The sequence below is a fragment of the Lepus europaeus genome, chromosome 5 (genome assembly GCF_033115175.1).
Source record: "Lepus europaeus isolate LE1 chromosome 5, mLepTim1.pri, whole genome shotgun sequence".
NCBI lineage: Eukaryota > Metazoa > Chordata > Mammalia > Lagomorpha > Leporidae > Lepus > Lepus europaeus.
This window is the reverse complement of record NC_084831.1, coordinates 57,059,776-57,076,692: the sequence shown is the minus strand read 5'-3', so window position 1 is coordinate 57,076,692 and position 16,917 is coordinate 57,059,776. Positions and strand designations below refer to the sequence as shown.

The 16,917-nt window shown below is 45.4% G+C and overlaps 1 protein-coding gene across 1 annotated transcript in view; it reads right to left on the bottom strand.

Annotated features, from left to right (window-relative positions):
- AK4 (adenylate kinase 4) overlaps window positions 1-16,917 on the bottom strand; it is a 78,589-nt gene that overhangs the window by 18,439 nt on the left and 43,233 nt on the right. The window lies entirely within an intron of this gene.

Below are 16,917 nucleotides of genomic sequence, written 5' to 3'. Positions count from 1 at the left end.
CAGTCCAAGAGTCTCCCATTGAGGTGGCAGGGACCCAGCTATGTGAGCCATTACCCCCTGCCTCCCAGGGTGCACATTAGAAGGAGGCAGGTTCTCAGGAGCTGGAGCTGAGAATTGAATCCATTTACCCCAACGTGAGTCATGGGCATCTTAATGCTAGGCTAAATGCCCCCCCACACCACATATTTTTTTAAAGTGAATATATTGTCAGAAGAGCACAGAACGAAGACTGGTTGAGACCTGTGAAGCAAGGATACCCCTGTCGTCAGAACAGGAGACGTTCACATTGACTTTGGAGGAAAAGGAATGGCATTTTGCTCTCAAATACATTTAGTTAACATTTGATATTCACTGATCCAAGTTCTCTTCTAGATTTCTACCCTGCTACTTTTAATTGCCAGGATACTGGCTCTTAACCAGAATCCTTAATGTGAAAAGCTTATTAAAACATGGTTCATGGAAATCTTACGATAGAAAAAGCTGTATCAAGGCCAGCGCCGCGGCTCACTAGGCTAATCCTCCGCCTTGCGGCGCTGGCACACGGGGTTCTAGTCCCAGTCGGGGCACGGATCCTGTCCCGGTTGCCCCTCTTCCAGGCCAGCTCTCTGCTGTGGCCAGGGAGTGCAGTGGAGGATGGCCCAAGTCCTTGGGCCCTGCACCCCATGGGAGACCAGGAGAAGCACCTGGCTCCTGCCATCGGATCAGCGCGGTGCGCCGGCCGCAGCGCGCTACCGCGGCGGCCATTGGAGAGTAAACCAACGGCAAAAAGGAAGACCTTTCTCTCTGTCTCTCTCTCACTGTCCACTCTGCCTGTCCAAAAAAAAAAAAAAGAAAGAAAGAGAAAGAAAAAGCTGTATCAAAATAAGAATAGCCATCCCGAACATGAAAGTATTAAAATGTATACATACAGAATTTACATGCATTCTGTGATACTGTCTTAGTCGAGAGACAGGACAGGCTCCTGCTCCCATTAGTGGGCACTCCAGCTAGCCCCTCAACATGCCAGCTGGTAGCCCTGTTAGAACGCTGAGCCCCTTGAGGGCTGGGGCTATATCTACTCCTGGTGTGCCTAGGACACGGTCAGATCCCCTGTGGGCAGGTACTGCTAACCAAGCAAAGCTAGATGCACAAATCAAATTGTGTCAACAGGTGGCAGCATTTGTAATTTTTCCATGAAGCAAGAATTAGAACGAAGTTGTGTGCTTTTCCATTAACTCAAAGTAACCTCAAAGACAGGCTTTCTAAATGATTAACCAGCAGTATTCCAGTCTCCTTAATTAGACAGCCTGTTTCAAATGAATGCATTTCAGTGACTGTTGAAGAAGTGGAAAAGCCAAGAGCTAAAGTAAAGGTGACATTTGAGTCCAGAAGGCTTGCCTTCCTCTCTGAGGCTATAGTCACAGCAGGGTTTCCCAACAGGAGGATGGAATACCCACCCCGTGCTTCTGCACTACACTATGCCTAGCCTTTGTCCCCTAATTTGCCCTAGAAAAGCTGCTCTGTCCTGTTCATTCAACCAGCTCATCCAGGTTGAAAACTCAAATCTTACGTAATTAAATTTCTCCCGAATCAGTTGCTGTATTTTACGACTTACGGTGCCTTCTCGCACTGTGCTGCCTGCTGGGGGACTCACCTCAAGCTCCCTGGGACACAGGAACCACTGCTACCTATCCTAAAGTTAAAGAGCTTTGCAATAAGTGGGTCCTGCCCTCAAGGAGCTAACAAGTTAGTAGGAATTAAAAATCTGAATATGGTATAATCGCTACTGAGAGATCACTGCTGAAAAGAAGATGTGAGAGACTTCTAAAAGACCATGGAAATGCAATGATCTTTTCATTCCATTCACCACAAAGCTCCTGAAACCACACACAAAAAAATCTGTCTCGCCTTTGTGAAAGAAAGCACACGCTCCTTTCAGTGGGAATTCTTGGGGAATTTCTTGAGCAGCATTCGGATCTCTGGCACTCCTGTGATTGTTCCTGTGAAGTCCCCGAACCAATAACCCTGGTCTTTAAACAAGTCACACGAACAGCACTGAACCTGAGGCGCGCTGCACTGAGGAAGGAGCTGCCAGCTGCAAACCCCTGGCTTAAAGGCTCTTCTTCTTCTTTGGCTGTAAGGCTCTGTAAGCTCCCATTCAGCATAAGCTGTTCCCACTCTATCTCTATTAAGACCAAAGGAATTTGTAAATGATTCTACCCTAGGTCCCTATCTCTGCCCAAGGAAAGTAACAGAGGCCAGGTATGGCCTACGTGGCCTCAGCTATGGGTTGCAGGTTAGATCCATGTATATTTGGACACATATTTCTATGTCTTTGCTATGCACCAACCACTGCTGCAGGTATTGGCAATACAGCCATGAGCAAAACAGACACAGTCTCTGTTCTCTCAGGCTATATGCGTGGCAGAGCGACGAGTCAAATATGGGATAAATACATAATGTCACGTGGTTATAATGTAAGTGACTTGGGTAGACAAGTACAAGGGAGGTACTCTGTAGGGCACAAAACTATCAAGAAACTATAAAGTAGTGATCGATATCAAAAGGTTGTGTGGAAGGAAGGAAGAAAGGGAGAGAGGGTGGGAGGGAGGGAAATACTCTGGGGGCCTGCGCTGTGGCGTAGCGGGTAAGACCGCCACCCACAGTGCCGGCATCCCAAAGAGGTGCCAGTTCGAGACCCGGCTGCTCCACTTCCAATCCAGCTATGGCCTGGGAAAGCAGTAGAAGATGGCCAAAGTTCTTGGGCCCCTGCACCTGTGTGAGAGACCTGGAAGAAGCTACTGGCTTCGGATTGGCACAATCCGGCCATTGCAGCCAATTGGGAGTGAACTAGTGGATGGAAGACCTCTCTATATGTCTCTGCCTCTTCTTTTCTCTCTGTGTGACTTTCAAATAAATAAATCTTGAAAAAAAAAATGAATACTCTGAAAAACCTATGCATAGATTTCAAATTTTTGCATCAAAATAAACTTATCTTTTAATTCTATTTTTTCCCATAAACTTCTTGAAGTTACCTCATATAGATGGGATCCTTGAAACAGAAAAACTGTAGAACTATGCAAAAGATTCCACACAAGAAAACCCCCTGGGGGCCAACACTATGGCATAGTGGGTAAAGCCAACACCTATAGTGCCGGCATCCCATATGGGTGCCAGTTCTAGTTCCAGCTGCTCCTCTTCTGATCCAGCTTTCTGCTGGGGCCTGGGAAAGCAGTAAAAGATGGCCTAAGTCCTTGGGACCATGTACCCACGTGGGAGACAAGAAGAGGCTCCTGGCTCTGGATTGGCGCAGCTTCGGGTGTTGCAGCCAATTGGGGAGTGACCCAGTGGATGGAAGACCCCCCCCCCCCCCGCCTCTCTTTCTCTCTGAGTAACTCTGACTTTCAAATAAATAAATAAATCTTAAAACACCTCCTGAAAGAAACTGAATTGCAGATCAAAGGATATACTCGGCATAGGAAAAAAAAAACAAGCAACCTGGAGCTGTTCCATTTATTTCAGGTGTGCATAAGCAATTCTTTAGGAAGTCTTTAGGGGGCGGGGGCAGGGGCAGGGTTGGGAGGTGTCCTGAAAGTGGGGAGAAGGCAGACTGACCACACACTTCCCTCCAAGCATCCAGGTCAGAAGGACGTGGAACAATGGCTGCTAAATCCTGCAGACATGGGGCGGCTTGAGAACATCCCCGTCAGCTAAACTGTTGAACAAGGAGGATTCTCCAACAAGAAAACACCGAACAGAGGAAGGGAAGAGGAACTATGCAACAAAATCCAGTCAACCGAGTGATGAATGGGAAAGGTGTGCCAAATGGCACATTGCAGCTGCAATGCCTGCACCATACAATTAACTCATTTAAATAAGTTAATTCAATGTTTCCAGGGTTTGTACAGAGATACAAGCAAGAGCTTAATCAAATAAAAGTGAACAGGTAGGTGACAGAACCAGTAAACAGAATTCATTTAAATTTTTAGAATATAAGACAAAAAAAAACCCTGGGAAATCACATACATAGAATAAAAGTCTAACAAATTACAAAAAATGCCAGCGAAACTTGGGAGGAAAAGGGAGAGGAGGTGAGAGGAAGTATAAATATATTAATCTCCTTACTGTTCACTGCAGCAGACAAGACCTCCCATCTAGATCCGAAATGTCTGCTTTCTAATTGCTTTCATAATTGTAATAATTCAAATTTCATATAATTCATAATTTCATAATTCAAATCCTTGGCGAGGAAAAGTTATCTGAAGCATAGTATTAACTCTTCCAGGTTCACTTTAGATTTGCTATTGTAATTAAATGAGTAAAGCATAATGCTATTCTCATAGATTTCTGCCTGCCTATGTGCATATGGAGGTGTCTGGAATCATAAACCCTGGTTATTTCATGCTTTACTTTGCATTTTTAAACAGGGCTTGAATGTTTTATTGTGATCATGCCATTTTTATAAAAACAAGGCAAAAAGGTCAAATTCTCTGCCTTTTTCCTCATCTCAGGCTCCTTTTAGCCCAAGTCAGTTAGGTTCTCTTATTAGTGAGAGCAATCAACAGAGCTTTATATTATTTATTTAATCTTATACCACTAGGCAAGGTTTAATGGAAGATGGGTAATAGCTTATTCATGCTTTGCTCACCTTATTTACTATGATGAAATCAGTTTGTGTTTACTTATTTATTTTGAATAAGCAGGAGAGAAAGAGAGATATTACCCACCCATTGGTTCACTCCTCAAATGCCTACAACAGCCAGGGCTAAGCTAGCCTGGAACTCAATCCTGGTCTTCCATGTGTGGCATGGACCCAGCTCTTTGTGACACCTGATACTTCCCAGGGTGTGCATTAGCAGGAAGCTAGGATTTGAGGCAGAGCTAGGACTTGAACACAGGCACTCTGATATGGGATACAGCAGTATCTTAACTGCTATACCAAACACCCTGAATGACAACATTTTTGTCAAGTTTCTCAGTAGTTGATCGCTGAAATGTTAAATTCTAACATCTGTATCATTATGAAGACCTATGTACAAAATTAACAATAATCAATGTCTACCGTCTGACCACCCACTACGTTTTACATTTGTTAGCCAATCCTCACAAAACTGTGCTGCAGATAAGTCTATTTTATGGATAAGGAAAAAAAAAATCAGAAAGGTAGCTTTACTTGTTCAAGACAACACAGCTAACAAATGATCAACTGAGATTCAAATCTGACTCTAAGCCCATGCTTCGCTACCACATCAGTGTTTCCTTAGCATAGTGTTTGTGTACTGTAAGCACATAGTATTTTATAGTTAAGCTAGCATTGTATAGTATTGTATAGTATTGGATAAAGTGTTGCAGTAAATTCTTTTTTTAACTTTTATTTAATAAATATAAATTTCCAAAGTACAGCTTATGGATTACAATGGCTTTTTTCCCCCATAACTTCTGTCCCACCCACAACCCTCCCATCTCCCGCTCCCTCTCCCATTCCATTTGCATCAACATTCATTTTCAACTCTCTTTATATACAGAACATCAATTTAGTATATATTAACTAAAGATTTCAACAGTTTGTACCCACAAAGAAACACAGAGTGTAAAATACTGTTTGAGTACTAGTTACAGCATTAATTCACATAGTACAACACATTAAGGACAGAGATCCTACATGAGGAGTAAGTGCACAGTGACTCCTGTTGTTAACAATTGACACTCTTGTTTATGGCGTCAGTAATCACCCTAGGCTCTTGTCATGAGTTGCCTAGGCTATGGAAGCCTTTTGAGTTCGCCAACACCAATCCTATTAGACAAGGTCATAGTCAAAGTGGAAGTTCTCTCCTCCCTTCAGAGAAAGGTACCTCCTTCTTTGAAGGCCCATTCTTTCCACTGGGATCTCACTCACAATCTTTCGTTTAGGTTTTTTTTTTCCCCCTGCCAGAGTGTCTTGGCTTTCCATGCCTAAAATACTCTCATGGGCTCTTCAGCCAGATCCAAATGTCTTAAGGGCTGATTCTGAGGCCAGAGTGCTGTTTAGGACATCTGCCATTCTATGAGTCTGCCGTGTATCCCACTTCCCATGTTGGGTTGTTCTCTCCTTTTTTTTTTTTTTAAATTCTATCAGTTAGTATTTGCAGACATTAGTGTTGTTTATGTGATCCTTTTGACTCTTAGTCCTATCATGATCAACTGTGAACTGAAATTTTCTTGGGGTTGGCATTGTGACGTAATGAGCTAAGCCACTGCCTGCAATGTCAGCATCTATCATGGGCTCCAGTTCGAGTCCTGGCTGCTCTGCCTCAGATCCAGCTTCCTGCTAATGTGCCTGGGAAAAGCAGCAGAAGATGACCTAAGTGCTTGGGCCCCTGTACCCACATGCAAGACGAGGATGAACCTCTTGGCTCCTTCCTTCAGCCTGACCCAGGCGTTGCAGTTATTTGGAGAGTGGACCAGCAGATTTAAGATCTTGCTCTGTCTCTCGCTGTAACTCTGCCTTTCAATAAAATAAATCTTAAAAAAAAAAAAAAAAATAGATTAAAAGGGGCCAGCGCTGTGGTGTAGCAGGTTAAAGCCGCAGTCTGCAGTGCCGGCATCCCATATGGATGCCAGTTCAGCTCCTGGTTGCTTTACTTCCAATCCAGCTCTCTGCTATGGCCTGGGATAGCAGTGGAAGATGGCCCAAGTCCTTGGGTCCCTGCACCCATGTGGGAGACCTGGAAGAAGCTCTTGACTCCGGATTGGTGCAGCTCTGGCCATTATGGCCATAAAGCGAGTGAACCAGCGCATGGAAGACTCACTCTCACTCTCTCTCTCTCTCTGCAACTCTGCCTTTTAAATAAATAAATAAATCTTTAAAAAAAGATAGATTAAAAAATAATAAATTTTCTTAATTCATCCAATTTCCAAGGTAACTTGTTTCCTAAGTCAGGAAAGCAGACTCTCTGTACATCTAAACTTAGGATTTGAAGAGAATTGCAATGGTTGGATGCATCTGAAAATGTGTGACAACATGTGCCTAACACAGAGAAACCAGAGTTTAATGTCCAAAGTGTATCTAAATTTAACATTTTAAAAATCGAGTTAATTTTTAGACATTGGAAAGAAAGTTAAAAAAATAAACAATTCACACAAAGTTCTAAATTTTATTTTTAACTTCCAAGTTATTTTTAATATTAACTTTGACACTTATTCAGCTCCCTGTTTTTGAATTTCGTAACGTGTTCAGCTTTTGCCCCCACCCACTTTTCCAGCCTCATCTGCTCCTATTTTGGCTGCAGGATGATCCTGTGGTTAAAATGTGTGGTTTCCAGAATACACCGTGTGGTTGCATGCCTCTACAGCTTTTGCACATGGTGCTCCCTATCTGAACCGTGCTTTATTTTCACCTTCAAAGATGGCTCTCAGCGTCACCTTGTCTCAGAGGCCATCCTACTGCCATGCCCCTCACCCCCAAAAGGTCAGCCACTTCTTCCTCTGTGCCAACTCTCACCCCCTTCCTTCCTGGACTGAGGGCAGAAAATGAACTTCTCCCACTTACAATCAACCAATGTGCAGCTCAGCAACACACACAACCTGCACTCTCAATTTTATTCCTAAACCAAGCTTCTCTAGGGTCTGCTCAAATATTTATATAGGCGTGTTTCCCAGAAGGCCCTGGATGCCTCCATGTTAAAATCAAGTCATTCATACACAGAAGCAGCAGCCACACTGTAAAACTGTTCTTCACCCAAAGCAGCAGTTGGATCAGGGACTAGAAAGCTGACATGGAGGGCGGGGTCTCAGGAATGAATCCCTATCTAGTGAGGAGGAGACCCAAGGTTTTACTCTGAGTAAGAACTGACGTCAAGGCTGTGAAATGCAAGAAAAGTCACTAGGATAAAAACAGAGTTCCTATGGTTTGGATTTAAACCAAAGAAATTAAGATAGCTAGGGTAGCAAAAAAGGTTGAATCATCCCTAGATTCTGAACACCAGGAGGCCCAGGTCCTGCCCACTCTCTCCAGTGTCTGGGTGCTGCTTGGCATAGATTTGGGACTCAATAAATATTTTGGAAAAATAAGGGAGTACAGAACACCAAAAGTAATTCACACAACCATCCAGGACCATGAACAGAAAACGTGCAATAGCTACTGAAGAATCAACAGATGGAGATAAAGACTGGACAGGCCGGGCTCTGTGTATATCCTATGACGGGAGTGCACCACCATTTCGAGCCAGATACCACCAACATGTGTCTTCATAAGCTAAAGGGGAAGCGGTTTTTCCTGTGTAATCCAACCAGGTTGCTCAGTTTAGATACTGGTTACCTCGCCTCACTAATAGTGAAGAACACTTTCTGCTTGTTGCCCAGCTTCCCTGGTAAAGTCACCTGCTCTCGCTCAATGCCCACTTGACTGGAAATTAATTATAGGAATAGGAGAGGTCCTCAAAGAATTCACAGATATTTTATGAAAAAGCTGTGCATGGATTTCAAAACTTCTAGTACCAAAATAAGTTTGTCTTACAATTTCATTTTTTTTTTAACAGACTATTGAAGTATCCTCCTATGTCTGCAAACTCTTTCCTTGAGACTATCCAAATACCTTTTTTTTTTCTTTTTTTTAAATTTGACAGGTAGAGTTACAGACAGTGAGAGAGAGAGACAGAGAGAAAGATCTTCATTCCGTTGGTTCACCCCCCAAATGGCCACCACGGCCGACGCTGCACCGATCTGAAGCCAGGTGTTTCTTTCTGGTCGCCTATGCGGGTGCAGGGGCCCAAGCACTCAGGCCATCCTCCACTGCCTTCCCAGGCCATAGCAGAGAGCTAGACTGGAAGAGGAACAACCGGGACTAGAACCCAGCACCCATATGGGATGCCGGAGCTGCAGGCAGAGGATTAACCAAGTGAGCCACAGCGCTGGCCCCGGAGACTATCCAAATACCTAACAATCATGTTAGAAAGTATCATCAAGGGCCAGTGCTGTGGTATAGAGGGTAAAGTTGCCACCCGCAACACCCACATCCCATATGGGTGCCACATGTCCTGGCTACTCAGCTTCCTATCCAACTCCCTGCTAATGCACCTGGGAAAGCAGCAGAAGATGGCCCAAGTGCTTGGGCCCCTGCACCTTCATGGGAAACCCAGATGAAGCTCCTGGCTCCTGGCTTTGGCCTGGCTCAGTCCTGGCTGTTGCAGCATCTGGGGAGTGAACCAGCAATAGAAGATGTCTCTCTCTCCCTCTAACTCTGACTTTCAAATAAATCTTTGGGGAAAAAAAGTATCCTCAAATTACAGAAATCAAGTTGTAAAACTTTTCAAGATTATAAAAGCTGTCAAACCCATTTAAAAACACAAACTTTAAGATGTATCATTCTGAGAAACAATACTTTGGCTAGCTGGCTACAAAAACAATTTTTCAAATCAACCAAATCCAACAAATAGTTGCTAGTACTTCATGAAAACCAAACAGTTCAGAGGCATCTTAATCAAACTCAGTGTTCAGGAGAAACAGAGGAGGAGAGAAGGGGAGGGAGGGAACAGGGGCCACAAGGAGGCGGGAGAGGAGTGCAGATGGGCAGGAGAACACTGGGAAAAGAAAGCAACGTGCCCACAACGAAATGAGCAGAACAACATTCGGTGCTGCCCAAATTCTCTCCTCAAATTAGACTTTTGGATCCAGGGGAGAATAACAACAAAACTGTCAGATATATTTACACTGCCTTAAGTTACGAGTGGGGACTCCAGAAATGTGGCACTAAGACTAGTCTAAACACACACCCGTATTTCTTCACACAGTCATTTGGACCCAGAATACCTCCTTACTTGTAAAAGTCATTCCACTGGGGCCAGCGCTGTGGCGCAGAGGGTTAAAGCCCTAGCCTGAAGCGCCAGCATCCCACATGGGCTCCAGTTCTAGTCCTGGCTGCTCCTCTTCCAATCCAGCTCTCTGCTATGACCTGGGAAAGCAGTAGAAGATGGCCTAAGTCCTTGGGTCCCTGCACCCACATGGGAGACCTGGAAGAAGCTCACGGCTCCTGGCTTCGGATTGGCACAGTTCTGGTTGTTGCGGCCATCTGGGGAGTGAACCAGTGGATGGAAGACCTCTTTCTCTATCTATCTCTACCTCTTTCTGTAACTCTGTAACTCAGCCAATTGGGGAGTGAACCAGCGGATGGAAGACCCCCCCCCCCCCCCGTCTCTACCTCTACCTCTCTGTAACTCTGTCTTTCAAATAAATAAAAATAACTCTTTTAAAAAAAAAAAAAAAAAAGGTCATTCCACTTGCCTCCCGGAACCCAGATGTCACCTCACTGCGCCATGGTCAGCTGATCAGGTGCCTTCTCCTCTTGCATCAGGAGCGCCCCAAGATTAGTCTCCCTCTGCTCCTTTTAAGATCAATTAATTAATTTATTTATTTGAAAGGTGGAGTTACAGAGAGAGAGAGGCAGAAGCAGAGAGAAAGAGAGGTCTTCCATCTGCTGGTTCAGTCCCCAGATGGCCGCAATGACTAGGTCTACACTAGGCTAAAGCCAGGAGCCAGGAGCCAGGAGCTTCATCCAGGTCTCACACATGGCTGCAGGGAACCAAGCACTTGGGTCATTTTCTGCTGCTCTCTCAGGTGCCTTAGCAGGGACCTGGATCAGAAGTGGAGCAGCCAGGACTTGAACTGGCACCCATTTGGGATGCTGGCACTCAGCTTTAACCCACTATGTCACAAAGCTGGTCGCTTCACTCCTTCTGGTCATCATTTTCCTCCTGTTTGTTCACTACCACCAGCCCAGCACAAAGTCAGTCCTACCTGCATATTATTCACTTCAGAAACATCCCAGGCCTGGTGGTGAATTTCACCCACTGGTTGGATGTTTGTTGGGTGAACAGAGCTACAATGAAAGAGGCCAGTCATGAGCTTGTTGGGAAGGTCAATCCTCGGGAGGCACCATCTAGCAAGGATGGTCAGCCCCTGGGCAGCAGGCCCGTTAAATGCATGGTGCCTGAGCAGAGTTCTATAAATGCTGTAACCACTTCATGCAGGAAGTCAGTCCATGAAGCTTTGCTTCAAACCTTCCATGTAAGGCTCTGGAGCACACATCATTACCTTAACAAGCACCTAAGATGAAATGGTTATCTGACAATTTTTCAGGACTAAAGATTTTTTTTTTTAAAGATTTATTTATTTATTTGAAAGGTAGAGTTACAGAGAGGAAGAGGTACAGAGAAAGAGGGAGAGAGAGGCAGATAGAGAGGTCTTCTATCCGCTGGTTCACTCCCCAAGATGGCCATAACAGCCAGAGCTGGGCCGATCCAAGGCCAGGCTTCTTCCAGGTCTCCCACCAGGGTGCAGGGACCCAAGGACTTGGGCCATCATCTACTGCTTTCCCAGGCCATAGCAGAGAGCTGGATTGGAAGTAGAGCAACCAGGACTCAAATCAGTACCCGTATGGGATGCCCACACTGCAAGCGGCAGCTTGACCTGCTACGCCACAATGCTGGCCCCAGGACTAAAGATCTCAAAATCATCTATTACCCTCTTTCATACACACACACATACACACACAAAGAGACAGAGTCTGATTTATTTTGTATTCAAGGAGAATTCTTCAGTGAGTGACCTTCTGAACAAATCTATTATACATTTTATTCTTCAAACATACCCTACATTCATGAGGGCAACAGGAAAAAAAAAGAAAAAAAACTGTCCTTGACATCTCCTAAAAGATATAATTTAGAAGACACTGCTGACTTTTTCTGTAGACATGTTTCCCGGTAGGCTCTTCAGAGGTCTGATTCGGAAAGGAAAATAGGAGAGGATAAGAGGTCAGGGCAGTTCTGTGCCAGTCTACTCTAGCAAAATGCACCAGCCCCAGCATCAGTAGCTCAGCTTCTGGACACACACATTTGACTCAGCCATCAAGGGCTCAAGGTGAGCCAGTGCCCCGAATATCTCAGGTCTGAGATCATTCCACTCTCAGGGACAACAAACACATGTACACACTGTGCACACTCAAGTGGCTCTAATTGCTGCTTTTAAAAAAAAAAATAGAAACACAAAACAGAATTAGCTTCTGAAAGTACCAGTTAGCGTACAGGTTGTAAGGTATCTTTATCTCGAACATAAAGGCCTAACTTGTACTCCACGGACAATCGCAAAGTTAAAGTTGTTCTCTATGAAAACAAATACAACGGTGTGGGTATGGCTTCAGTGTTTCCCCTAAAGGCTCATGCTTGTTCGCCAGGTGGCAATGTGGGAGGGGATGGAACTTTTAAGAGGTAGAGCCTGGAAGTATTCTGGGTGCTGCCCTTGGAAGGAATTAACACAGCTCTCAGGGGATCCCAGGTAGTCTTCACAACCGTGAGTTGTTTTAAGAGAGCAAAACTGGGACAGGCCTGTGGCTGAGTGGTTAAGCTGCTGCTGCCTGGGATGCCTGCATCCCATTAGAGTGCCTGGTTTAAGCCCCAGCTACAGAGGCAGCATTGTGGCACAGCACGATAAGCTATTACGTGGGATGTCCACATCTCATATCGGAGCCCTGGTTCAAGTCTGGGCTGCTCCACTTCCAATCCAGCTTCCTGATAATGTGCCTGGGAAGACAGCAGATGATGACCCAAATACTAGGGCCCCTGCCACCCACATGGAAGACCTGGATGGAGTTCCTGGCTCCTGTCTTCAACCTGGTCCAGACCTGGCTGCTGTGACAGTTTGGGGAGTAAATCAGCAGATAGAAGATCTTTCTTATTCTCCCACTCTATCACTCTGCCTTTCAAAAAAATGAATGAAAAGAAAAAAAATCCCAATTACTCCACTTCTGATCCAGCATTCCCGCTAATGCATACACTGGGAGGCAGCAGATGATGGCTCTACTACAGGGGTCCCTGATACTCACATAGGAGATCAAGACTGAGTTCCTTCAGGCTCCAGCATGGCAACCCTGGCTGTTGCAGCCATATGGGGAGTGAACGAACAGATGAAAGATCTCTCTCTTATGCCTCTTTCTGTGTCCCTCTGCCTTTCAAACAAAATGGAATGAATAAAAAAAATTTTTTTTTAAAAAAAGAGCAATACTGATGGCTCTCTATTCTTTCAACATGTGATATCTCTCTCTCTTTCCCTCACTCCCTCCCTCCCTCTCTCATGTGCACCTGCAGTGATGCCATCCACCACAATGTCATTGTAGCCAATGAGGTGTTCAGAGCCTGGCACCAGGCTTGGGCCTCTAAAACGACGAGATAAATGAGTGTTTCTACAAATTTCTGTATTTTCTATTGTTATAGCAATAAAAATGAACGGATATACTCTGGTACCAAATTTCAAATATTTTGATACCTACATGTAAAGGTTACATGTCAGACAATTCTATTACATCTTGGTACTTGGAGATAAATCAGGACTCAGGAGGAAAACTTACAGCTTACTATTTAAATACACAAGCTGGTAGCCCAGTTTAGAAATGAAAAAGCCCATTCCTAACACATGTCCCTCTAACTCAGTAACCTCACTTTTCTGAAAAGCGAAGAATTTCGATTCAATGTGAAGACATGATTATGGTCACCTACTTGCTATTTCACCTCAAGATCACCAAAAAAAGCAGTAAAAATCCCTTCTCTCTCAAACTAAAACTAAGCATGGGTTTTGGGGCTAGGGTTCTGGTGCAGCATGTTAAGCCATCACCTGCAATGCTGGCAACCCACATGGGCTCCAGTTCGTGTCCTAGCAGCTCCATTTCCAATCCAGTTCCCTGCTAATGGCCTGGGAAAGGCAACAAAAGATGGTCCAAGTGCTTGGGTCCCTGACTCTCTCACATGGGAGACCCAGATGAAGCTCCTGGCTCTGGCCTGGCCCAGCACTGGCCATTGCAGCCATCTGGGAAGTGAATCTGTGGATGGAAGATCTCTGTCTCTCCTTCTCTCTATATAACTCTTTCAAAATAATTTTTTTTTCCCAAAAAACTAAGTGTGGTTTTACAACAAAGTTAGAAGGGTACATTGTAAACCTCTGGTAGAATGTTCATCTTAAACATTAAAGAAATCTCAGGACACCCTTTGGCACAGCAGTTAGCACACTGCTCGAGATGTTGGTACCCCATACGGGAGTGCCTGGTTCCAGTCCCTGCTCCTCCTCTTCCTGTCCAGCATTCCTGCTAATCCTACCCTGGGAGGCAGCAGGTGATGGCACCGCCACCCACATAGGAAATCTAGCTGGAAGGCTCCCAGTCTCCAGGCTTTGGCCTGGATTAGTCCTGCCCCAGCTATTCCAGGCATTTGAGGAGTAAACCAGTAGATGGAAGATCCTTCCTTCTCTTTGCCTCTCTCTTTCTAATAAAATAAATATTTTTTAAAAAACTGCTGGGGTGAGCATTTGGCACAGCAGGGACACACACTCACACACACGCAGTGCCCTCGTTCCTCTGCCTCTGGTCCCAGCTTCCCTCTCACACACACCATGGGAAGCAGTAGAGAACCACTGAATGGAAGATCTCTGCCTATCTGCCTTAGAGGTAAACGTTTTAAAATTTCAGTAAATCTATCACTGATCTATGAAATTTCCAAGGAAACAAAAGAGCAAAACACACACAATGCACACACACACACACACAGTGAAGGAAAAGCAGTGCTGAACTGTTTTTAGTAGAGAGAGCTGACTAAACCACATAACTCATCATCTCCATGCCACCTCAACTCTGCCATCCCTTGGCTTGCATCCACCAACCCATCCCCACCCACTATCTGCTCTCCGCAGCCATATGGACCAAGATCGTGAGCCATCCGTCATCCCGAATTCTTGTCTCCACCTTTGCACATCCAGTCACCTTTAGCGCCCTCAACAGGCACGTCCTCTGCAGCGTGCGTGCCTGTGAGCAGTGCAGAGCTGTGAACACCGCGCGCAGCCACTCCCTACTCTCCTCCCTGTGCCAAATGGACCGACTCCAAGTCCTAACAGAGAAATTACAACTGAAAGTGACCAGATGGGTTTTCAAGGAGAAAGATTCAAGCTCAATCCATTGGGAGACTGACGCACTTTACTAAAAACAGACCTGTGGTATGAAAGAAATTCAGTTATTCACCCCGGGAGGCAACGCCAGGGCAAAAGCAAGCACTGAAAAGATACATGAAACATCCCATAACTGAAGCTGGCATTTCAAACCTGTGGGGCTAAATATTTTTAAAACCACTTTTTGGCCGGCGTTGTCGCATAGAGGGTAAAGCTGCTGCCTGTAGTGCCAGCATTCCATAGCGGCACTGGTTTGAGTCCCAACTGTTCCACTTCCAATCTAGCTCTCTGCTATGGCCTAGGAAAGCAGTAGAAGATGGCCCAAGTCTTTGTGCCCCTGCACCCACGTGGGAGACCTGGAAGAAGCTCCTGGCTCCTGGCATCGAATGGGCTCAGCTCCGTGCATTGCAGCCATTTGGGGAATGAATCAGTGAATGGAAGACCTCTCTTTGTCTCTGTGCCTCTGCCTCTCTGTAACTCTGCCTTTCAAATACATAAATAAATCTTTAAAAATAAATCTTAAAAAAAAAAAAAAAACTGTTTTGAACCTAACACTTCATGTAGTCACCTCCCAAAAATTCAGGTCCTACACACCAGCCACGAGAAATAATGACAAAAATCTCACAGTGACACAGCACTCACTGTATGGAAAGCACTCTCCTAAGCAGTTTCCATGGGTTCACTCACTTCATGCTAACAAAAACCCTTTTCTACTCTACTTTCCATGAGGAATCACACGCAAAGAGAGGTAAGGTGGCCCCAGGGCACACAGGCACACTGCCAGTGATCGGCAGAGCTGGGACAGGCGGTCTGGCCCCAGGCCCATGCTCTTAGCTAAGACACTTTCCACAGGAGTCCAACATAGAGAATCCTGTCTTCACTCCAATTTATTTAAGTTCACCAAAATTGCACATTTATTTAAGTTCACCAAGTTCAATTTACAAGGTGAGCGGCCTTAGAGTTCAAGATTATAAACTACAGAAGTTAATGCTGGGCGTGACAAATGTAATGTTTATTGGTCATGGCTGTTAACTTTGTGAGTTAAGTGCGTAGAGTCTGGAGAAACTAATACACCTGAGGTGGTGCAGGAAGACAGCACAGAAACCCGAGGAGCCCAGAACGCAATCAAAAGAAAGCTCAGGGCTGTAGAACCCGACATCAGTCACAACGCAGGTCAACTCCCCCTCCTCGCACAGGATTAGTGTCTCTTTGACCTCACTGCCACCGCTGACATTTGGGTCCTTGACATCCTTAGTCTGTCATGCCAATCATTGCTTGCCTGGCTGGGAGTCACCTCCCTCCACCCTGAGCCAACACCTGCCTTCCCCTGTGCTGCCACTGGAACCCTCCCCTCTGAGAGACAAATCTGATGGCAGCCTGCCCCAACCAAAGCCAGCGGTCTCTGGGTCAGGAAGGCCCAGCCTCCCTCAGCTTGCAGCTTCAGGACAGTCTAGGCTAAGAAGTTGCCCCCCTCATTCCCGGAATCCTGCTGGAAAACACGCACCTTCCTAACTCCCAGCTGCCTCTGAGGAACATCTGTCTATTCGTCACTCTGTCCATAAAATTCTCCCAACCGCTCCTCCTCCCACCAACAGAACATCACCTTCCCCTTCGTGTCCTCAGCACACCACATAGATGCTACATGATTTTCTCACGGTGCCAGTAACCAGTTTTTAGTGCTTCTATATAGGTGATTTCCTCCTTGGGATCTAAGCCCTATAAAAATATGGCCAGCCCTTACAAGTTACCAATAATGCTGAAATAAATGTCTCTGACGAATGGAACTGCTGAACCAAAAAGGTATGTAGTGGCCAGCACTGTGGCACAGTGGGTAAAGCTGTCGCTCAGGACACTGATGTTCCATATCATAGCACCTAGGTGTGAGTCCTGGCTACTTCACTTCCAATCCACCTCCTTCTAATGCATCCTGGGAGGCAGTGAAAGATGACCTGACTGTTGAGCCCCTATCACCCACGTGGG